This window comes from Dreissena polymorpha, chromosome 7 (genome assembly GCF_020536995.1).
Source record: "Dreissena polymorpha isolate Duluth1 chromosome 7, UMN_Dpol_1.0, whole genome shotgun sequence".
NCBI classification, from domain to species: domain Eukaryota; kingdom Metazoa; phylum Mollusca; class Bivalvia; order Myida; family Dreissenidae; genus Dreissena; species Dreissena polymorpha.
This window is the reverse complement of record NC_068361.1, coordinates 77,429,877-77,454,930: the sequence shown is the minus strand read 5'-3', so window position 1 is coordinate 77,454,930 and position 25,054 is coordinate 77,429,877. Positions and strand designations below refer to the sequence as shown.

Here is a 25,054-nt window from a genome sequence, read left to right as displayed (position 1 = left end):
ATAGTGTTATCTAATTATCTTGAAATTCATGATATTTAAAAAAACAACATTTTAAAGTGCAAATTTCAGAACTATTCCTCCTATATGTGTTTATTTGAAAAAACAATACAAAGTGTCAACTGTGTCATCTTTCAAAGGTAACACTTCAAGACAATAACTAGGAAGATAAGCATTAGAAATTTACAACAAATAAATTTATAACCAAAATGTTCAATCGAAAAAAGTGATCATTTTCCACTGATGACATGAGATGAAAGTCATAGTCTTTTCGATGTGTGTCTACTGCGCGCATCATGTGAAATCTAACATGCAGGCGCTTAGTTTTCTATCGTATTTACATGCATACAAATCTTAATTGGCAGAAAACTCATTAAAGTGTGTAAATTAACCATGCCAAAACCACGTATTTAATACAAAACAAGCACGACGTTTATTGTATACCTACCAATGCACCCTTTTTGGGTAACGGGATCTACTCCCCAACTGTTTCCGGTATTGTACCTCCACTGCAATACGCATGCGCGGCATGTAACACCAGCCGGAAGTTTGAGAGAATACTTGATATTCTCCATACCCATGCTGATTTCAAACCGTTTCACTCCTCGGTTGTCTTGCAAGATGTGTTGGTCAAAGCAAGCTTGCTCTAGAGTTTTGTTTGCGGCGTCATTTTTGCAAAGACGAAACTCAAACCAACCTGAAATAAAACTTGCCTATGTCAACATGCTAAAACAGTCGTACAGTTTGTTAAAATTAAGTTTTTAATAATTAACCTTTATGGAAAGCGTTGCTTTTTTCTAATCCAGTTTTAATTATGCATTGCATATGGAAAATAACATGTCATGTTACCATTGTTATTATAAATATATATATATGAGGTATGCATTTTTATCAAAGCAAAAAATCGAACACATCATGTTAATGGTGTATTGTTCAAATAATTATTCACAAAGCTATTAAATTGATACATTCATTTTTCCTTCTTCAATCCGTTATCTATAACATATTTGAGAAGACATCTAAATTATGAAAACTAAAGAATGTCATTGATTTTAAATAATGTACACTAGACTATGGTTGTAAGCTAAAAGCTTAACCAATTTATGCCTAGCGTCTAGAAAAAATGCCTTGGCAAACAGCGTAGACCCTGATGAGACGCCGCATGATGCCTCATCAGGGTCTGCGCTGTTTGCTTAACGGAATTTCTGTAAGAAATATTCTAAATATAGAAATAAATATACTAGACATCCCTAATTTCGGAAATAAATTTATCCAATTTAGAAGGATGGGAGAGTCCACTAGGCATAAATGGGTTAAGCAACCAACATTCATCCTTCTTCTATTCCAGTTACCTTATAAGGCAGTGACCTTATAGACATTTTGATATCCGCTCGTTTTGCACCTTCTATGCCGCACTGGATTAACTTTCCGCATACCGGTGCCAAATATGTATTCTCTTTGTAAAATGTATCCCTTTGACTTCATTTGGAATAATACACATTAGGTACATTTATTCATTTTTATTCATATATAACTAAAGTTACATATTGTAAGGGTCCGAATGGCCATTATGCTATGGTTTTTCGCAATATGCGATCTTTGCCACCACTCAAACGAATATCGAGAACATTAATATTGATATTTATCATAAATATTTTATCGGTTAAAACGTGTAAATCACCTTTGTGATTGGCCGTCAAGTGAACGGCGACGTCAATCACCTGAGCGACGTCATATTTGCGTACGATGATCCCTGTATAAAACTTGCCGCCTGGTTCGTTGGGTCTTGGATTGACTGCAAAGTTGTCACCACACACGCCGCATTTGCCGCCGTTCTTACTCCACAGTGTCTGTTTTTATTATAACAGAGCAAACATGTAATAAATAACCAATGATATGGAAGTATATATTCTTTGTGGTCGTGCTGGTTTGAATGCACATAATGAACAGACGCCTATGTATTCCCAGATTTGCACCTTGAACATTTCTAATATTTTTGTCACGGATTTAAAGAGTTTAAGTGACCAAAACAAACAACCATATGGCAAAATGTGAGGTGAAAACATCGACAGAGTGGATGCCAGAATAACGCGTTCATAAGGTCATTTGTTCATTTACGTGTTTCGGCAGCACAATTGCAATTGACGTTTAACAACACGTTAATCTTCGGTCTGACCGAATGACGAACACTCATATAGACTGATGCATGCGTTGCTGTGAAATATTGAATTCACATTCCCGTGTAATACTATATGCTACTTAGCTAAATGTACACAGTATTTGACATCTTGATCTTTCTAAACACAGGAAAACTTTGCTATCAAGAAATGTAACTGTGTAAGATGAAAAAAGAGATAACGGATTTGTCTTCATTTCTGACAGTTTCAGTGTCAGCAATTAATGTTCGGGAACTGAAATAAGTCTTACGCATATACAGAGTTCAAAGACCTTTTCGTAAGACAGTGTTGTAAAGGCAATGTACGTTTAAACTATGTTGTATTGTTTTCTTGTGATTTTGACCTGTTTTGTCTAAGTGGGCGTTGTTTGTCTTTGAATAACCCCCAAATTATGTCATATATCACTCTTTTAATATAAATTATTGTCGTAAATGTGTAAAGCGGTATTTTAAACTGGCTTTAGGAATTTAATATACAATTAGTAATTGTCAGAAAAATAAATGCGTATATTCACAATTCCATGACTCCTTTAGCAATTGTTTATACATTGCTAGTAAAATACAAATATGACTTTTAAAATTATTCAAAGGAAAAAATAAGTCCGCTTATTAATTTATTTGATGCACTGATACAACATACCTACATATGTACACAATTGTTAGCCTAAAATTCGTTTCTCAGCCATTGCATACATTTTCTACCTAATTAAAGTATAACTTGACATCAATTTAATGTTTCTGTAATCTGATCAGCTATGAGCCAAAATCTATAAATAAGTAATTCATCAAAACCGTTTAATATTAGGATTAAACTATGCAGTTAAAAGTTGGATTAAACACGCGTAACTTGATGACATAACAAAAATACATTTAAGGTAAGCTTTAAAATAATAGAATAAAAAGAATCATAATATATGCACCAAATTATTATATTTTGATACAATTGCACTTTTTTATAACACAAAAAAAATGTCTATCCCCATGGCCAATATAAAAAAGTTCACTCTTTGTCAAGGAATTTCTCTCTGTTACTGCATAATTTAGGTAATCGCGTGGACTCCACAAGCATTCTTGCTCCCCCATCCTATGACACAATCGGAAATGCAAATTAGTAATGCGACAATTGAACTATTTCAACCACTGTTATTTCGAATCAACGGCTATTTTAACCTTTGTTTCTTATCCCGGGCTTGACAGTGTTTTTTTCCACCTTTTTGGATAATGGGACCGGCACCCTTTAGATTGGGAAATATCATGTCCTTTTGACTTAAGTTGGGAAATTAATGTTGTTGATTTTACGATAACAAATACTTTAAAATTGAATTCATAATAAAAGTGATTTCAAAAATATATTTTCTAAGGTTCAATTTATAGAGCTGGATTTGGAGATGAATGACATGTTTCGACTTAATATTTAGATAAAAAAAAATATGTTTTGAAAAACTACAATTGGGAAATATAAGGTCCCATTTGGGAAAAAAAATATTATTTTTTCCATTGGGAATGGGTCCCCCTACCAGACCCATTATTCGAATGAAAAAAAAAACACTGTTCCGTCTAGAATTAAAAAGGGGCAGGGTGCTAATTTTTCCTAAGGGCACTTTTGTATGCGCTGTGATATTATAACTGGCATATTTTCAAAATAAACTGTATATATAAAATTTCATATAGCATGTATTTTCATTAAACAACAGATGTGTTTGTCAGAAACACAATGCCCCCTTTCTGCGCCGCTTTAAAGCCATATATTTGACATTTGACCTTGAATGATGACCTTGCCTTTCACCACTCAAAATGTGCAGCTCCATGAGATACACATGTATGCCAAATATTAAGTTCCTTTCTGAGGCGACATAGAAGTTATGAGCATTTTTCGAAACCTAAACGCGACACCTAAATGTAAAGTGTGACGGAAAGACGGACGGACAGACGGACGGACGGTCCAATCACTATATGCCCTCCTTTGGGGGCATACAAATTATTTTGTATAGTTACAAACCTTCTATTAAATACCATAACTACTTAAAGTGTATGCACATTTACTACACAATAGGTTCGAAAAAGTGAGAAACATAGAACTTTTCCATTTCAAACTATTTTTAATGGCCACTTTGACTGCGCATTTGCTGGTAATATTTTTTCTATATACTTAATTAATGCAATAACCTGTATAAATTTACCTCTCAACAAATCCAGCTTGTCTTGGTCAAGGACAGGTATATGCTCATCACCAGGGTGCGGTTTTCCCACTCCTGTTCCCCTTGAGCTGGCAAACTTGTGCAGGGTAAAAACCTTTTCTAAAAGTCCATACATCATGAGGTAACATCCCCTTTTGCTCCATTTTTGTCAGCCGATGTGCACACTTTCCTTAGGATCTTCTGTTCAACGTAAATTTTGCCGTGGTGCAAGAGTTTAACCTTCAAAATTAAAATATAAATACACTCTTTAATATGAGGGTTATCTGTTTAGTATCATGACCAGAAATAGCTATAAGTAAAATTTAAGATGACAATAACCATAAAACCCAGCCATTATAATTCACTGTACACAACATTTACACTTTTTAATTTGTATGTTTATCTATATTTGTGTTTCAAATTGCGATTTTTTCCTTAAAATTGCAATACAACATAAAAGAATCTGCCATAGCTATCTTATAACTGAAAAAAGCTTAACATTAAGTGGCAGATTTGTTATTAATAAATAAATTTAAGTATTATTCATATTGCTATTGTATTAGGTCACTGTATTTTTAAGCAATTAATCATTACAGTGATGTTTGTTTTGTAAGATACACACGTACACCTTTGACTGCATTATGTCTTTTATAAAATGTGAAAATACTGCAAAGATAACTGGCTTGAGCATTCATTTTAAATGTTAACCACCTGCCAAAACAGATATTATTGTTAAACAATTTTATTATAATAAGCACAGCATTATAAGAGAACAATACCAAGTTAATATAGACGCAAACCTGTTCAGTAGTTCAGAGCATTCAAAAAAAGGTCCATTATAACTAACTGAATCACTCGTTTCAGCTTTTTTTACACACAGAATGTTGATTTCAACAGACAGTTTATTTAATTATTTCAGAATGTTCATCAAAGTAAGGTATTTCATCATATTATCAAAACTTCAAATGAAAAAGTCCAAACATTGCTTTGAAACTACATTTCAAATTTTCAAACCAAGTAACAAGTCTTGCAAACACCGCGTTCTTATTTTCAAAGTTTCTGACTCATACTGCTGAACCAGAGTCAGTCCTATCTGTCTGTAGTATCATATAACCCTTGAATTCTTTGTTTACAAATGGGGGAATAAAAAGATAGAGCGACCAAATTGACATCGTACAACAAAACACTACTGATAAACTGGGATACATTTACTGGACAATTTTCAACTTACATACAGCCCTTAATTGTTCCAGTTAACTCTAAAACCCTAAATTCAAAGATATGTTAAATACATAGTAGATTTACATGTTTACATGTACTTTAAGTGTTGAAAGGTAAACTATCATAACAAAGGGATTTAATTATAAGGTCTTAGACAAATAAGCCTGAGCCAAAATAAATATCAATTTCACCCTGAACGGTATTAATCTCAGTTAATTATTTTCCTCCAAATTTTGAGGAGTGAAAACTTGGGGCAGAATTTGTGGATAAGTCCTATTTTTTTCAGAGTTGTTCGAGCCTTAAATGTGTGCCTTTTCAGGCTCATTTCAGCCTTTTTTGCATGGGTTAACTATTGTATTAATTAAACATTAATGTTGTTTTCCTTGTGTATGGCAATGTTTCCTAAGATTTAAATTCTTGTTTGAAAATTAAATAAAAAGTGCTAGGGTAGGCAGGTTAAAATAAGGGTAGACACGTAGGGTTACCTGAACCACGCATATTTGTTTAGCAAAATTAAAATAAGGAATAATTATGGTTTATTGACAAATTTGTACATTTGAGCAGATTCTGAGAAAACTGGGCTTAATGCATGTGCGTAAAGTGTCGTCCCAGATTAGCCTGTGCAGTCCGCACAGGCTAATCAAGGACGACATTTTCCGCTTTTATGGTATTTTTAGTTTCAAGGAAGTCCCTCCGTACCGAAAATCAAGTTTAGACGAAAAGTGTTGTCCCTGATTAGCCTGTTCGGACTGCACAGGCTAATCAGGGACGACACTTTACGCACATGCATTAAGCCCAGTTTTCTCAGAACAAGGCTCATTTATTTGCCAATATACGGCTGAGCGTTTATACGCATTTGTCTTTTAATTGTCTGCTTAGCACTGGATATCTTCTGTCTCCAACATTCATTGAATCCCGGGATGTCTATTAACAGACTATGAATGGCGTACACTGGCGTACACGAAAAAATGATTATTTCACATTTCAGTTGAAAGAATTACAATCTAAAATCTCAGAAACACAAATATATGAAAATATATTAAGCAGAATAGTTTGTCTACATTAAAGGCTTCACCTGAACATATATGAGCTATATGGACAATCCAATGTTAATATTGTTATCTTTGTATAAGTAGCATTAAAGGAGTTGTAAATAATTTAAATTGGACATCAGGCAGTATAAAACTATAGCTATCATTAAAACGTATAAACACCATTGAACGCTACCCCTACATAAATTGGAGCCCACCCATAACTGACTTTTTTATTTTGAAAAATTACAAATGACACCAATGATGAAGTGCATTTTTTCTTAATAGGACTTTTTTTAAGTGATAAGCACATCAAAACTATTGCCCATATTTTATTCTGCTTAGAATTGAGCATCGTTTCAATGATTTGAGTACAATGAATCGTTAATTAATGGTATTGATCAAAATATGTTTCAAATGAATCGTATTGAAATCAGTATATTATAATGTCAAGTATAATGAATCGGCAACAAATGGTACTGATGAGAATTTCTATTTCATATCAATCGTAAACAAATCGTATTTATATAATGAATCGGTAATAAATCGTGGGCGGGACTTTCTTCATGGTGCACGATTTGTTTACTATTGATTTAATCAATCGTATTAAAATCATACTTATAAATCGGAAAAGTACGATTTGTTCACGATTTGTTCACGATTTCCATACGATTTATTGTTGATTTTTTTGGTTTGGGGGCCAGCACGTACATGTTTATCAATCTACAAACCTACATAAGAAGTTATACGAACAAGCTCAGTACTACCATGAGTTAGCAAGAATACCATCTTTACACATTGAATTCAACTTTGAACATACACAAAAACACGCAAAGACACAGGCCATATACAATTTAACTACTTGCCTTTGGCTGCCAAATACAAGAATGTGTCATGTTCCTACACAATACACGTTGGGATGTGCACTTATGTATTGCTGGTATGGTTTCGTATTCTGCATTTGTGATATTTATATCGACAGCTTTTACAACAAAAGTGCAGTCAATATTTCAAAACTAGTACAAGGGACAAAATTGTCACAAAACCAGGTTTTCATTGTGAAAAAAAATCTGATAAAGGGAGAAAACTCAAACTGAACTTTTGAAATGAACAAACAAAATTAACCCCCTTTGTAAGTTTGTTTTAAATTTTTTTATATTTTTAGTCATGGCGACCTTGACATTGGAGATATTGACGTGATTCTTTCGTGCGACACACCGTCCCATGATGGTGAACAAATGTGCCAAATGATTTTAAAATCTCACAATGAATGACATAGTTATGGCCAGGACAAGCTCATTTATGGCCATTTTTGACCTTTGAACTCAAAGTGTGACCTTGACCTTGGAGGTATCGACGTAATTATTTCGCGCGACACACCGTCCAATGATGGTGAACAAATGTGCCAAATGATTTTAAAATCTGACAATGAACGACATAGTAATGGCCCGGACAAGCTTGTTCCGCCCGCCCGCCAGCCAGCCCGCCAGCCCGCCCGCATTCGCCAATCTAATAACCAGTTTTTTCCTTCGGAAAACCTGGTTAAAAACTACTGTCATTTTCTGCATTTAAGTTATAAAAAAGAGCCAATTACCCCGGTGTTTTGGTCAACCCTTTACCGTTATCGCGCTGGCCCAAGATAGTATTCGGGATTTTCGTAACTAAGAAGTTGTCTCCCATTCGGGTAGGTATCACGAGTACCCCGGGTAAAAAGCGGTCCGTCTAAAATGCGTATATGACTCATATCCGCGGATATGACCGAACAGTGCGGATATGGACGAATATAAGCAATATGGACACTTTTTCTGCAATGTTTAACCATCCGCGACATAAGTCATAAGTGTTTGATTTTATTTACGATCGTTTTCAACAACAAAACGCCGTACATATATTTCTTGTTGAAAATGTTTAAGTTAAGGTGTAAAAAAACATGAGTTTACATGTGATACTGAAATGATGTCCAGATTTAAGTGAAAGGACCGCATTTATTCAAGTCATTGATGTACACCAATACATTCTTATTCAACAATTTCATCACTCCAAATCCGTTACAAGTACATACAATTAAATATTTTTTACTAAAATTTAAACAGAGAAAACGAACAACAGAATATGCTCGCTTACTTTTTTTACCAAATGTGATTTAGTTTTAAACTTGCTATATCCAGAGAGGCTCTTTAAAGGGGAGAGAATACAACGGTTAAAAAAAAAGCAAAAACGACAAAAATGAGGTATATGTCTGACTGACTATTACAATTCAATATGTTTGCTTATGTTCGGATAAAATCGTTCAAGTGTGTCATTTTTAGTTATATTCGCTATTCATACGGCGTGTATTAAAATTTATATTCTAACACGGCACGTGCCAAATTTCATATAAACAAAGAAGAAAATCGTATATGGGTCATTGTGCAATAATTATGGACGGAGCTTCCACACTGAAAGCACGCGCTGTGGCGGAACTTAACATAAAATAGTACAAACGAAAAATAATAAACACTGTATAAATCTTTAGTAAAAACCGTTTTAGAATCAAAATAATTCGTGTACGTTATAGTTTGTTTTATCGAATTACCCACGGCCGGAAGTTAAGATGCGTGTTTTCAAATCACTCGTGCTTCGCAATCGTGATTTAATCCCTACGCATCTAAACTTCCGGCTTTATTCGACAACAAACTATAACGTACACGAATTATTTCTTAATTGACTTTTCTAGATGGTAAGCCATATATCAGAACGCAAACGGAAAAAATACGATAGGTTACGGTTTCATCCCAACATCCATAATTTTAACGATTTAGTACGCAAAACCGTTAGGGCCATCGTGGTTACACATTGAAATCCCGAGGGCGACAATGCGAAAGTGCGATTGTACGATAGCGACAATGCGATAGTACGATGGCGACAATGCGATAGTCATATCGCACTGTCGCCCACGTATCATCGCATTGTCGCCATCGTACCATCGCGTTATCGTACTGTCATTGTAATATCGCATTGTCGCCATCGAACTATCGCACTGTCGCCATCGTATTGTCGCACTGTCGTCATCGTATTATCGCATTGTCGCCATCGAACTATTGCACTATTGCATTGTCGCCGTTGAACTATCGCACTGTCGCCATCGTATAGTCGCACTGTCGTCATCGTATTATCATATTGTCACCATCGTACTATAGCGTTATCGTACTGTCGTCATCGTATTATCGCATTGTCGCCATCATACTATCGGACTATCGCATTGTCGCCCTCTGCATTTTAAAAGCCCTAACGGTATTCTTTAATTTAGTGATGGTTCGAATACCAAGATAAAAGCTTTATAATTGTACCCATGCCGATTGCAAAATCCCCGAAGGAAACACACAATATTTCTGGTAAATGTATTAGTAATTGATCATCTTGCAATTGTTTTTACTAAATGTTGATATATTTTGTTTTCTACATTTATAAAATCAAGTTTGACTTTGACATATTCGTGAACGTTTCCTCTTTAGAAATTCTTAATCCATAGCTCTTGAGCACTAACATGGGGGTGAAAGGCGGTAATCAGGCTATTTTCTGAAAAGCTCTTTTACTTTCGCTTTTGAACGTTTCGCCAAAACGATGTTTTGCCATTTTCATATTGATAACATTCGTTGTGATCTGCAAAAGACTTCTAATTTACAAGGTAATGCTGATTTGTCTTAACAATTGTTTTAATTATAATTGCAGATCAGCTCAGCATTGTAATTGTAATTGTTGGGTATTAATATGCAACTCAACAGAGTTTGGTTTAAAAGTTTTATAGTGATAATCAAATACACTATAGTTGGGAGGTATAAGTTGAGTAGAGCGTTTAATTAAGCAAAACATCTTGTAACGTATACTTTTGCATAAACTCTATCTATAATGCCCTCTGGCGGGGTGCAGAAACTTGGCAAAAGGAGGGCTTGAACGGGAGAAATCGTGTATTAACAATGCGATTCACGTGCCGTTCAAGCCCTGTTATGTGTTTTTCATATCCATAATCTGGTCTACGCGCAGTTACTTCCCTTCTCCAGCCTTCGACAACTTTCCAAGCATAAATGGGGAACTGAATAAGCACCAGTTTCCTCATGCATGCAGGGATAATGACTTTTTCAATCCACTTTTCAAGTTATACCATCTGCACTCTCTTGACAACAGCTTTATTGTATTGGCAACGTCATTGAAGATAAGGTTATTTACTCAACACTTTCAAAAGACTATGCTGTAAATGTAAGTGTTTATGTACCTTCAACGTTCCTGCTGTAAATTCCAAAATAATTCCTCATTTCTTACTTTACGCGGCTGCATTTCAACTTTGCATTAATCCACTGTTTAAACACATTTTAAATCGAAACCTGCCTATCCGAAGGTAAAGCCTCGTAATTTCGGATGATGACCGAGTGAGGCATATGTAAAACACAACCTTGAACTGTTTTGAAATAATCGAATTATTTTGTCGATGTCGAATGAACAAAACATTGTTTTCAATAATTGTTTAAAATTATTTTTGTATGTGTGATTTGTTTATTCAATAATAGCGAAAATACACATTTTCTCTGCGCACTCGGGCAGGAACGGATTTTTCGAGCGCCCGCAGATGATCATGTCCTCGAAAGCGTGTATTATCCCTATACACATACTTGAAATCGTTTATTTTGCATACTTGAAATCGTTGATTTTTTTCGCGGTTGTTTGAGTATATAATTTTGATAATTTTGATGTTTATCCATTTTGGCTCGATGTCCAATATCTGGTGTTACTCAACGTGTTTATAACCAGCAAACTGTAACAATTTGTTTTGTTGAAACACACAATATTTCTAGTATATGTATTAGTTATAGATCGTCTTGCATTTTTATTATTTAATGTAGACATAATTGTTTCTACATTTATAAAATCAAGTTTGACTTTGACTTATTCGTAAACGTTTCCTGTTTAAAAATTCTTAGGATCAACATTGGGGGGGGGGGGGGGAGGGCGGCAATCTGTCACTAGCCTTAAATAAAGGACCAACAAATGGAATATAATAAGAATGCAATACTGCTCCAGCAGCTGGAGTTTCACTTTTTTATATTGTTATTCGCCATTCTTAATTTAAAAGCTTCTTGTTAAAGGGACCGTCAACCACTTATGACGAAAAAAGAAAAGTTCTAAAATGCCGTATTTTTTACAATTATTAGTTTATATTGATTGAAATATCACGACTGGTATATTACATTACTTGAAAAATGTTCATATGTTCAGTATATTCGGTAATAAAATTTCGCGATGTGAAATCGAAAGTTGATCGCGAAAATAGGTTACATAACGATATACACACTATAAATAACGCAAGTAGATTGATCATTTTATATATAAAATATATACAATCACTAAGCATGCATAATTTGCATTTCTGGGTTTACCACGTGACGACGATGATCAATCTTTTTGCGTTATTTATAATTAACTGGTAGGTACATGGTACACATACCCAGTAAAATTTTATTAACGAATATATGAAAATATGAAAACTTTACAGCTTTTTTCAAGTAATGTAATGTCCCAGTCGTTATATTTTATTCAATATAAACTAATAATTGTAAAAATACGGTATTTTAGAACTTTTCTTTTTTCGTCATTCGTGGTTGACGGTCGCTTTAATATTGATTTCTACCGATGCTATCTAAGCTTCATTTTCCGGAGCCCTAATGAATTCTAGGAATTACATACTGTTATTACATACGTACATGTTGACAAATATATAAAAAAAAATTTAAAAAGGCAATCTAAATAACTATGAGCGAATTAACACCGTTTCATAATATAAGCGTTAAGTTTATACACCAATTCAGGAACCACAAATCAAAACCCGTTAAAATTGTATATAAAAATGTTTTATATGAAATATTTTAACTACTAGTCTTAGTCAATTAGGATAACAGGACCATTTTAAAATTAATATTAACCGTACAATTACATGTATGCTAATAGTCGAAGAAGTCCACTTCATAGATTTGAACATTAACGTGCTGATGGTGAATACATACTTGTAACAGTTAGTGCATCGACTTTAATAAAATACCAAACGAATTATTTGTTGGGCATATTTTAAAACATTAACGTTGTGATTGTGAAACTATATCAACACAGTTATTTTACGACTTAAATAATTGAACAAAGGCCAAAGTATTGTTCTATTTAGTCGAAGATCTATACCTGCCTAGACACTTCATTGTCCAATAAATTAATATTTCAAACTAATGTATCGAAAGCCAATCATTTTCAATCATTTAACCAATGTTAAAGTAAGGTAATTATACTTGGTTCAATAGTCTTTTGTTAACCGTTGATTATGCGATATACGGTCTGTTAAATACGTAAGGCACTTTGATTACAACATAACGACATGTTCATTCCACTACGAGAGACTTTGCATCTTGTCACTGGAATGTGTAGTGAAATGCTGCGGATATGAAATACAGTGCCGGTTTAATTTTTAGCATAATACTAGTTGATAAGAAGGTGAGAGTGCGCACAATTAATTAATTTTATCGATGTTTGTTTCATAAAGCATAAATATATATGAACTGATAACACAAGTGAACATTTTAGACGTTGCACTACAAAGGTCAGCTGTCAAACGTCGCCATCTTGTACAAATCATTGTGCGGTTAAATATTGGGACCAAGTTACAATTGCGCTCACCCTATGGTTGTTTCAGACATCATTTTTTCCTTGTTTTGGCATATCAATCAGAGAGGCCGAAAACGTTACTTTGGTCTCTCTTTAACGCTACATTCATATACCTTAGAATTGTTATTTCATGCATGTACATGATTTAGCTTGCCAATTCGGATATAATGGTATGGGCTATGTGGTTTAAATTGTATGCTGTTTCAAGTATACATATTTACGGTGGTTAAAACTTTTTTTCAGTGCTCATGTATGCAACCAACAATTGCTATTGCATGATTGTGCTTCTGGTTTAAACACAATTCATGAAAGAGGAAATATTTCTGTCTAACTCGTACCAGTATGTAGTATTATGGCAATATATCGAAGATTTGTGGTCCATTTTTAACATTTCAATCAAGGGTTTTGTTGAACAATTGTTGTTATCCAACCGAAATGTGTTGGATAACATTGAGCATATTTTAAATTCTAAGAGTAGTTCTAATTGATGCTTTGATTTGTTATCTCTTTTGATTAAGGTTGTTTTGGTAGAAACTCCAAATAGTATTCCAAACTCAAGCGTCTGGAGTTTCACTAATTTCTATTGGTAGAAGAACTGTAAACGTAATTCAATATTCTACGTTATGCATAATTTTGGTGATGACACAAACTGACAGAATCCTTTTTGATATCACAATTATGCATCTTTCATTAGACTATCGTCTAGACTATTACAAAGCTATATTGTTCTGGTTTTACCCCTCCTACTGCAATATTTAACTGATCAATAAATGTGTCTACAATTAACTGATTCAATTTCTTGAAATCATTATCGACGACTGCTATACATACGTAGAAGAAGTTGAAAACATATTGGCAAAAGAATTGTATTAGATAACGATAATCGATTTCTGTTATTGCATTCACTCACAAATTAAGAGTCACACTGTACTAACAAGAGATAACTCATTGCTTAATGTAATTTTCAAAAGTCGTGGTATCGAGTATAACAGCAACAAGAACATAAAACACATAGAAATCGCGATCCACTATTTAGGTATAAGAAAAGAGTGGCTGGGTTTCTATTTTTTTTAACTTGCAAAGCATTGGTTCAATGAGCACACGACGCATTATCATTTGGTATAGAACAAGCCACGTCCACGAGAAAAATAGAAATGTGCAGAATCAAGCATCAAAAATGAAAAGCGGGTAATTAAAAACAAGTTTAAACCGGCCTTCGTTTATCGTTTAACCAGACATGCTTAGTTGTCCAAGTATGGTGTTATACATACTATGCATGTAAACAGTTTACTAATTTTTACTTTAGGGTTAGTAATTTTAATGTTGAAGAACACAGCATAAGTATAAGACAATAACTTGATACAACGTTCCCACATATTTTGAAACATGGACTGCAGCCAATCAATGTGTTTCAGCAAAATAAACACATCGCATGGCGTTATCACAGTGACCTTCATTTTTCAAAAACCTAATAATAGCCGCAACTATCTTTTGAAAACAGCTCGTTGCAGTGCGTATACGTATTGTGTACGTCAATACTTTGTTAAATTAGCAAATGCACCGAATAAATACCAATTTGCAAATTTCACTTAAGAGTGAAATCTGGTTACAACATCTGAAAGCAAATCAAAATCCTCCTTGTTAAGAATTATATTGGTACATGTTTAAGGTGTGTAACTGAAGAACATGTGCATGTTTTTTTCTTTAAAAAGAGATAAACATGTGTTTACTTGATAGTTGAATCCTTGCAAATATTTGTACACGATACAATTTTCCATTATATATTTTTTGATGTTGTTCCACGGTTTAAAAACCTGTAACAAAAGTACGTATTTGAGATATTAATTGTTTGAGTGAGAAATTTTGATATCTACCTACATTTGACTTCGTTATTTGTAGTGAATTCTTTTTCATAATTCTGAAGAGTAAGCCATATTCCCTCTTTCAAGCAATAATGCAGCTGCCTAATGGTTATTATGGAAGTACGGTACATACACATGTGGAGTTTTGTTATTGCGTATGTATACAAATTATGCGCACTTAATGTTTATGTAAAGGTTGCCCGTTTGGCCTTGTTTTGTCAATAAAACATATTTATTATAATCTGGAAAATGTGTTATTTATATTTTTATAACTTTAAATCTGCATACGAGAAAACATGTATTTTATAGTTTCCATGAATGTATAAACTTCCTTGTGTTATTAAGGAAGTTAACAACACAAAGTTTGAAGTATAATAAAGGACTAAGGCAAACATGTTGTTTGTTTCCATTAAGATTGCCAAACAAGTAGCGTAGGTAGGTCAAATGGTTGTCTTTGTCGTTGACCTTGCTAACAATTCCCAAGTAAAGAACAATATTTAATAACGCGCAGATATCTGTTTAATGTCAATTTAACATTTAAATTAATTTAGCATCTTTAATTATCGCAAACAAAATAGCTATTTAGTGGCTTTAGCAAAATGCTCGAACACTAAACCTTGAAAACCCACAGGAAAAGTTAAAGGTCGGCTCCAAAATCGTATGGTCAGTAGCTTTAGTGGACAAAAACAATAACTTTGTTACGCCTTTAATATTCAAAGGCTGTGTTTAATTAAAAGGTACAGCATATCAGTGTCTGCATTACTTCAATACGAGATACACAAACAATTATTATTGATCGTCTTACATGCGAATATCGAAGACCTATAAAATTACATTTTCAAAAATAAGATCAACTTCCTTTAGTTTTTATTAAATGGTTTCTTATACCAACGTCCAGCAAGATATGTATTTTTCACAAATATTTACACTCGTCTTGCACATACTAAGCGGTCGCGGAAAGTAGTAGTAATCGCAATAGTACGACCGTTTTTAATAAATTGTACATACATATCAAGGTTCTATAGTAAAGGTAAATGTTCATTGAATTTGATTCCACTTAAGTCGTGTAAGAAAAAAATAGTGGTATCTATAGTGCAACAGTAATCCAAGTGCTCATAGATATCGAACCGTTAAAAGAAAATGTTAAATTGTGAACTTAATTGGTGACATAACAAAGGGAATTTATAATTCACAGCAATTTCAGCAATTCTGAACAAATTCAATTCCACTACCGGTAACACTTGTATAACTATATTTGAATAATTTACATTTGATAATAATCCTAACCATTGAGCATGGATACGAAGATCAATTATTTGTGATCTTCTTACATGCGAATATCGAAGACTTAAAAAATTACATTTTCAAAAATACGATCAACTTTATTTAGTATTTATGTCACCGTTTGCTTAAAACCTATATCCCGTTTATTCAAACGTTCAGCAAGATATATATTTTCAATAAATATAAACACTTGTCCTGCAGACACTTCGCGGTCGCGGAAAGTATTAGTACGATCGTTATTTATAAATTGTACATATCGATTTAGGTAATATAGTATAGTTAAATATTGTACATGTCGATTTAGGTAATATAGTTTTGTTAAATATTCATTGAATTGCCAGATTGCGTGAGTTTTATATCTATAGTACAACAGTAATCGAAGTTTTCATGGACGTCGAACCGTAAAAAAAATGTCAAATTGTAAACTTCATTGGTGAAATGAAAAAAAAATGGTATTTGATAATTCACAGCAATTTTAGCAATTTAAAATTTAATTCAATTTAGAATGTGTTTAGACACAGTCTTGAATAACGGTCGATTTAAATATAACCTGCATACAATATTGATAAAAGGAAGACTATACAAACGAACAGATATTTGTTATATTATACAATCAATGGAGGTAAGAGATCGATTACAATTTGTCAATTTATGTTTCTTAATCGCACGTTGCATAAGGAATTTAATAGCCTGCAGTAAATCAAAACGTTTAGTATTGAAAGGAAAAACATTTGCGTTAAAGCGCATCTGATGATTAATATAACACTTGTGAATAAACGTCGGAATACACAGTTCTTTACTGAATACATTTGTTATATTTAACCGATCACGCCATGCAATATGTTCATTTTGCTGAAACACATGCCATTGCTACAGTCGCTTGTATACAATGTGAGCGTAGGCTTATATATTTATATTAATTTATTTATAGGACCAGTGGGAAATGGTAAAATGCATATTTTAAATTTCATACATAAAATGTATGTGATACAAGTCGGTTAAGAGTATTGCATAAATCATCAACATTATGAACGTCCGTTTAGGTTTAAAGCAAAATTAAAAATCGCATTGTATACAAAAGGTAATCTTAACGTAAAGTTAGAAACATATATACACTTCCTTCATATAAGCGATAAATATAATTTTCTTTCTTTTAACGTGGCATTTAATTAAATTCTGGACTTACGTTAGAAAAACATAACACGCAATATTTCAATATACTTGTTCCAAGCATTTTAAAGTTATTGCAACACATATCATATCTAAATCTAGCGGTACCATATGTTTCTGTTTGTATATAAAGTGTTCCTCTATAAGAAAGCAAATCATTTAGAGTGAATGCGCGATAACGCACGTGTTAAATGTACGCATATATTTCATATATTTATACAGCAATAAAATAAACAATTTTTAAGTTGAACTTGCATTTGTCCCTTTAATAATTCATTGACGTTTGAAACTTTGGTCCCATTGATTACAATGCGACACTGCATTGAATAGGGCTGAGCTGAGTTTTCGAAAATCTTTGCGCCTCTTATCTTGTTTTTGAAAAATAAAGGTCACTGTTTTACGCGTGTGCGATATGTCTATCGTGCTGAAACACATTGCTTGAGTGCAGACGATGTGTTGAAATGTTAGGGAACGCTGCATAAAAGGTACTGTCTTTATCTGTGTAGATAATATGGTTTAATTGTTTAGATTTAAATGCATGCGCACATTTGTGTATGCCGTAGTATTACATAAAGTAAAATTGATATTGCTTTATTACGACTTAGAAACACATTGTAACGAGGCTTTGTGTGTGGGAAAATAATGTTTGAGGACAGATTATTGTTGTCTTTATTTGATCTCGTTATTTATAGTTATAAATGTGAATGTACATGTATAACGTTCTGACGAGTTTGTCATATTCACTCTTTCACTCACTAGTAAAGTTTCATATTGTTTTTATGCAAATGCGGTAAATATAAATGTGTTATTAATGCGCATGTATTCAAATTATGCTATGCGAACTGTATGTTTATGTTAGCGTTGTCCTGTGTATCTGCGTGTGTCTATAAAATGCACAACATGCAATTAAAATAACATACTATCTATTGTCATTTTGTTAGTTATTTTTTAAATATTGTTTTTACATCATAACTAATCGATATGCATATGTGATTACCGGTCATGCACATACTTTCAAAGTTGTATAGACTGTCATTTGTCATTACGGAAGTTAACGCTTTTGCATACGGAAATTAATCTTCGGTACCAGGTAACCGCGTATGTACACACATATTTGCTATTTTCTTAAAAGGGCATATTGGCGGAGTTTACAGTTAGTATGTACAAAATGTTTGTTTCTTTTTCTAAAGCGTTTATTAAAATATTTGTTTTTCATAAACACGTTTCGCGGGCGGAAATAAAAGTAAAAGTAATTAAACCGTTATGAATGAAACGTTCACTAAGGACTGCCGTGATTATAAAATGCATGCGCGGTATCTATTACGGTGCTGAAGAGTAGTAAAATTGTCTGGCAAGATTCCGATATTCCAAATGTGAGTACAAATCAACTAGAGGCGTGTATCTTTAAAGGGGCCTTTTCACAGATTTTGGCATGTTTTGAAGTTTGTCATTAAATGCTTTATTTTGATAAATGTAAACATTAAATTTTAAAAGCTCCAGTAAAAAATCCAAAATAAAATTTAAAAAAGGAAAAAAAAGTAGCTCGCAGCAGGGCTCGAACCAATGACCCCCGAAATCCTGAAGTAAAAACGCATTAGCCAACTGAGCTATCCTGCCAAGTTTTCTTAAGATGCGTATTGTATACGTTATATAAGAAATCTTCGTAGTTTCACAAATTTAAACGACAACAACAAAACTCTCCAAATTATTCAATCGTTTCGCGTTGCAACGCTTTATATTTTTTAGGTTTATAAATCGTCAAAAGATGCATATAATGGCTATATTAGACCATGGCAAATGTTCAGTAATACTGTTTCCTCCCAAATATCATAATAGTGCTGCAAACAGGCACACATAAGTCGCTTATTTAGGGAAGTAACTGGCCGCTGATCATAAACAAAAAGTTTTATATACACAAATGTTCGTCTGGGTCTGTAGATTATGGTATGAGATTTCATTTGTTCGAAAAGTGCTGGAGGGCTTCAAAATCCAAGATTGCGTCCAAGATGGCCGCCAAAAGTGTCCTACTCACTGTATACATTACAACTTTTATTTTATGTGGGGAAAATTGCTATCCTCCTTATAAATCAACATTAAATGAAAGGGGTGCGTATCTTAAATGCTTTATTTACCTATTACCATGTAATGGAATGCATTTTTGTGCATATTTTACTGAAAATCAGCAAAAAATGCTCTAATTTTGGGGGCAAAGTCTAATATCTTTATGTATCACTATCAAGTATTTGATTAATTTGTACTTAAAATCAGGTAAAATTAATAAGTGTATTAATATCCTTTAAAACGAATGAAAAAGAAACTTTATGGTCAAGAATACGATCCAGATATCATTAAATAATATTTTAATTGATGAAGTGATTTGTTACTGTACTTTCATTTGATACATTGTGTTAATTCATAGCTTAAAACTTAAATTATGATTTTATACCAGTAATATGTTATCCATTTAAATGAAATTATATACCATTTTTACGAACTGAGTCAACTTTAAACTCTGAAAGCTTTGACAACTATAATAATATAAAGAATTATTTGATTTTAGATACTAAACATTTGTTTAGTTACTCCCCTTTGATATAAATTTACCATAGACAAGAAAGTTAGCAGACACCAATGTCAAACTTGTTTTGTCATTTTCACAGTTTTCATTTCCATGTACATCTTATATGGTAAGTATTCAACATGTTTATTCATTGTTCGTTTCATAACTACGTGCTATGTTTATAGATTTTAATTGATAAAACATTTTCTCAAACATCATCACAAGGAAATTTGCCTGCAATGTCATTGATGTTATTCATCACATATATTTACTAAAATCAGTTTGAATACATGCAAAAGTAGTGTGCGTGAAAATTTGAAACCCTAACATGAGACCTACACTGTATTTTGTATTTAATAAGAGGTGCTAATATGTGTTTTTCCAAAACTTGAGTAGTACTCGGATAGGTACTAGTAAGCGGACATTGGTTTCACTCATTTTATTATCTTGTAAATTAACTTATTTGAGGTTTTTATATTTTTTTTCTGTTGATGAATTATTGTGTATGCCTAATATATGTTTATTTCTGCCTATTCTAAACAATTGTTTGGAATATATTAATAGGTTCGTCAAAAGAACTTCATCAGCCAAGGGAATGCCACAGTCTTCGGGGAAGAAAACATGGCTACATCTGGAGAGAGCTTAAAGATCTACTATGACTGCAAAGTAAGAAAGTATGTATTGTTAATTGTTATTCTGTTGATCCATTATTACAGTCATTTATTAAAGAGGTTTGTGTATACTAAATAGTTAGATATAAATGTACTTACAATGAGAACACAGGCAAGTTATAATTATTATTAAATCAAAGATGATTTTTGTTTGCTTCAAAAAAATGAAGCAGAGGAGTGTACTGAAGACATATATGACAACCATGTGGTGATCCTGGTCTGGTATGACAATAATAATGATATTCATAAATATCATAGTTTGATTTCTCTCAAACATGATCATTGAGAGTAGAACATTAATGTCATTTCAAATTCTCTATTTTTCTGCAGAGGATTTCATATGTATTTCTGTTTTTCAGGCACAGATGGTCCTATGATGACTCAACAATGGATGACAAGGAAAACACAAGAACACCTTTTTAAGACGAGGTCCACTTTTGAGAACTTTGACTCGAAATCATAGTGCTTTATTTGTGGCGAAAAGTGCAGCCGTCATAGAGACAATACATCAAGAGATTTTAGCAGAAGTTGGTCCCTAGGGCCAAACAAAAAAAGTGTGTGTTTCGGGAAACGGCTGAAAAAAAATTAGGTAGGGTAGGTATTTTTTCTGGTCTTTGCGATGGCTTACATGCTTTTGCAATGGGAATATCCGGAAAAAACATCGTACCGAAGTATGCGCGTCCTAGAAATTGGTACATATTCCGTTTCTTGTTGAATTCTCAAATGCGCATAATTAAATTTGTAATCCGAAACACTCTTCCCAATTTAATTTTTACTCGACGTTATCACATTCTTCAAACAAACTGTAAATGTACAGTGTGTTTTAATCTTTTCTCTCGAGAAAAGCGCGCGCAAATTATTCCCTACATGAACAACGTCACGTCAAACGCATGGAAAACGTGCTTGCATTAAATTTCCGTTTAATGTTCCGTGGTAAATTTTAACCGAATGATATAGCGAATGATTTGTTATTTGACATTTCCTCAAAATTAATTGCAAATCAAACACACTGTATATTTATCGTTACGGACGTTTACATAAGTCACTATTGAAACAGTTATTGTACAGTATACTGGTGCAACAGAAAATCCAGACGAAACTGGATTATGTGTTGGGTGTTGTCAAAACGAATCCCGGAATTAACCCCCTTCGGAAGAAACACACTTCCCTAAAAACAGCATAACGGAAGAAACCCCCTTTCACATTTTGCATAAACGGAAGAAACACCCTTCCATAGCGGAACAAACCCCTTTCCCGTTTTCAGACAGGCGGAATAAACCCCCTTCATAACTGTTATTCAAACTGTTCGAAAAACATTGACACATAATTCGATTCACAATTTATATATATATATATATATATATATATATATATATATATATATATATATATATATATATATATATATATATATATATATATATATATATATATATATATATATATATATTAGAGACAAAATATAAACTGTGCAGTGACAATCTTGTGTCAAGCTCGTATGTACCAATAGGGGTCGTCGTCAACCGGGTTTCATGTTTTAGTTGTATACGTATACCAGGCCGCTTTTATCTACTGAAAAACATTTAGAAAAACAAAATTATTAAAAAAAATAGTGGTTGATGTATAACAACAAAAACACAAATAACACTATTAAAAAGTCTTATAATCGGTACGTTAACCATATCTTGTGTCAATTTCATAGATCTATGTGGGCTTTTAATTGCTAATTATATAAAAAAACACAGATTGACATACTTACACACCGAAGTTTGACAGGGATATATGTAGGAGTCACGCTGTTGGGCGGTCGGTCGATTGGTTGGTCGGTTGATTGGTTTGTTTGTTTGTCCTAATCAAATGTTTAAAGTTTGTTGAGCGACTTCATTTGTCAAGCTATTGAATCGAAACTTGGAATATGTATTCCCCTTTAAAGTGAAGATGTGCAAGACACTTTTCATGAGCAGTGATCCACACGTTCTTGAGTTATTTAGCCTTAATAGTGAACCTATTATGGCAAACGTATACAATTTTCTCCGTTTGTGAAGTGATCTTTTTCGATATTTCTCAAGCGATATAATTGAAACTTGAAATATGGCCATAACATGAAGTGTATGATGTTCAAAACACAATTTTGTTTGCTGTTTCAAAGTGGTGAGAGGGTATGTTAAGTCATGTTTGTGACAAAGCTGTAGTTTATGTACATAAAATGCATCACGTATAACGATCATGAAGTTTAAACTTAATTAGTTTTAACCCAATTCCAAATCATGGAACAATTGTTAAGAGTTGAATGGGCAGATATATTGACTTTAATTTAACATAAATGAAATAATGCATATTGCCACTTTTAACCTAAACGTGTTTTTAAATAAACCTTGTAAAATTTTACTTGCAAATTATCTGATAACCTGTGTACTTATTATATTATGCTTGCAAAAACTGTGCATATTTGTTTTAAATGAGACACTCCATACATATATATCAGCACATGTAATTTAATCATGAATAAGGCACAATTCTAATATTGGGAGATTAATCTCCAAGTATAAACATGCTTGACATTGATGTCAATAGATGTTACAAAGTGGTTCATTTCTGCAAGATTCTACACATCCATGTTCTCAACAAGATTTTGTTCCCAAACAGTCGATACTTACAGATAATTCTTACTCACTTTAAGATCAAAACCGTTGGTGGATACCGTAATCCTGACAAGTAAACAAAGACGAGAAGCTATTTATCATACGTGATATGGAGAGTCCTCAGTTAATCTTCACTAATCGGAGCAAATTATCAGCTACATTTGTTCGAGTGGACAAAAACAAACGCGTTTATCTTGTATTCTAAAAGTGCTCAGTTTAAAAATTATTATAGGGCGGTTAACTGCATTGCTTGTGAAACTTGGTTGACAAATTAATTTGTTGCAAAATTTTGCCTAGATCTTCGACTTCAATCTGAAAAAGCCATATATACATGAACATAATAATCTGCAATTCTGTCGTGTGTGTTTCTTTCCCCATAGTAATACTGTATTCGAATAGTAAAGCTTAATGCGAGTGAACTCGTTTATATTCGAGGGTGAAGATAGCTTACTCATAGCCCTCTACTGCTTGATAACCCAAGCTAAAATAAGTCTTAGCTTGCTGATTCAAGCCGAAATAGGTCACAGTTTGCAACTTCGATGATACGCGTGTCACAGTACAGAATGCATTCTTAAATATACGTAGTACGTTTGAAAAAAGAGTCTTGCTAAACTATAATTAGTACTTATAAAACAAAGTGTCTTTTATTTCATTGAAACGAATTTTGTTTGAAGAAAAAAAATGTGTCTGTTCAAAAGCGCTTGGTGCGATATATATGTTTACTTATTTTGCGTGTGTACTTAATCCATTAACTCTTAAGGCTTCTAGCGCAATCGCTTGTATAATTCTATCTTTGCAATTAATTATAGCAAATTGTTCGTTATTCTACCGATTACAATGCGTTTTTTTTCAGTAACGTGTTCATCTAAATCATTTTTTTCCAAGTGTGTTTGGAATTGGATTAAAGGTAGATCCAAAAGTGTGCTTCTGCTCGTTGGCGCTGTTCGGCAAATGTTGCTGTAATTTCACCCGACTTATATTTTAAGTTGTGTCCAAAAATTACGTCCTTGCTTGAAATTAATCCTTGAGTCAGACAAAAAAAATGTGATAAAAGTCATAAAACTTATCCTCGGCGGTAAAACAATTTGGCCGCCTGGGAGAAGTGTGTTTGAAAAGCTCTCCAAAAACAAGGATATTATCATTAAGTGTGGAAAATCTTAACTCTGCACAAATTTAAAGACAAATATCCCCATCAAGTGATTTCTACTGATAGCATGTTCTGATTTTTTCGCCAAGCTGTTTGTTTTTACTGCTGATGTGTGCACAATGATTTTATCTTATCTGAGTACACATTGCTCACGAAGACCTTTTGTGACAATATTGTGTGCGTCGTCTGTTCGATATCATGTACCATATTAACACTTCAGAGCGAACATGGATTGCTCAATTTTCACGAAACTTTTTCAGTACATTTGTCGCAATGATATTCCGGACAACGTCACTAGGTCAGATTAAAAAAAAAGGGCTTGTGAAAACTCTAGAAGAAACATGTGTTACACAATCTTCATGAAGCGTACCCAGAACATGTGTTTTTATGAAATCAGCAGAGTGTTTGGAAACAATTTTTGTTCGTTAAAAACAT

The 25,054-nt window shown here is 33.2% G+C and overlaps 3 protein-coding genes and 1 long non-coding RNA gene across 8 annotated transcripts in view; 2 read left to right on the top strand and 2 right to left on the bottom strand.

The window, feature by feature from the left end:
* LOC127836919 (uncharacterized) overlaps window positions 1-25,054 on the bottom strand; it is a 74,736-nt gene that overhangs the window by 1,156 nt on the left and 48,526 nt on the right. The gene's annotated exons all lie outside the window — the stretch shown is intronic.
* The window catches only part of LOC127836917 (sacsin-like), a 92,556-nt gene that overhangs the window by 28,792 nt on the left and 38,710 nt on the right, over window positions 1-25,054 (top strand). The gene's annotated exons all lie outside the window — the stretch shown is intronic.
* LOC127836921 (uncharacterized) lies at window positions 570-10,990 on the bottom strand. 3 transcript variants are annotated; one of them, XR_008028999.1, is made up of 5 exons: window positions 10,855-10,990; window positions 4,354-4,590; window positions 1,679-1,847; window positions 1,350-1,476; window positions 570-694 (listed from the first exon to the last, which is right to left on the bottom strand). It is a non-coding gene; the product is annotated as an uncharacterized LOC127836921 (long non-coding RNA). The 3 variants fall into 3 exon arrangements; XR_008028998.1 differs by lacking the exon at window positions 10,855-10,990 and adding an exon at window positions 5,151-6,051; XR_008028997.1 differs by lacking the exon at window positions 10,855-10,990 and having other exon boundaries at window positions 4,354-4,732.
* LOC127836918 (sacsin-like) overlaps window positions 17,955-25,054 on the top strand; it is a 31,433-nt gene continuing 24,333 nt past the window's right edge. Inside the window, exons 1-3 of the mRNA XM_052363562.1 lie at window positions 17,955-18,084; window positions 20,724-20,833; window positions 21,190-21,419. The gene's annotated coding sequence lies outside the window, so the exon portion shown is untranslated. The remainder of the gene's footprint in view (window positions 18,085-20,723; window positions 20,834-21,189; window positions 21,420-25,054) is intronic.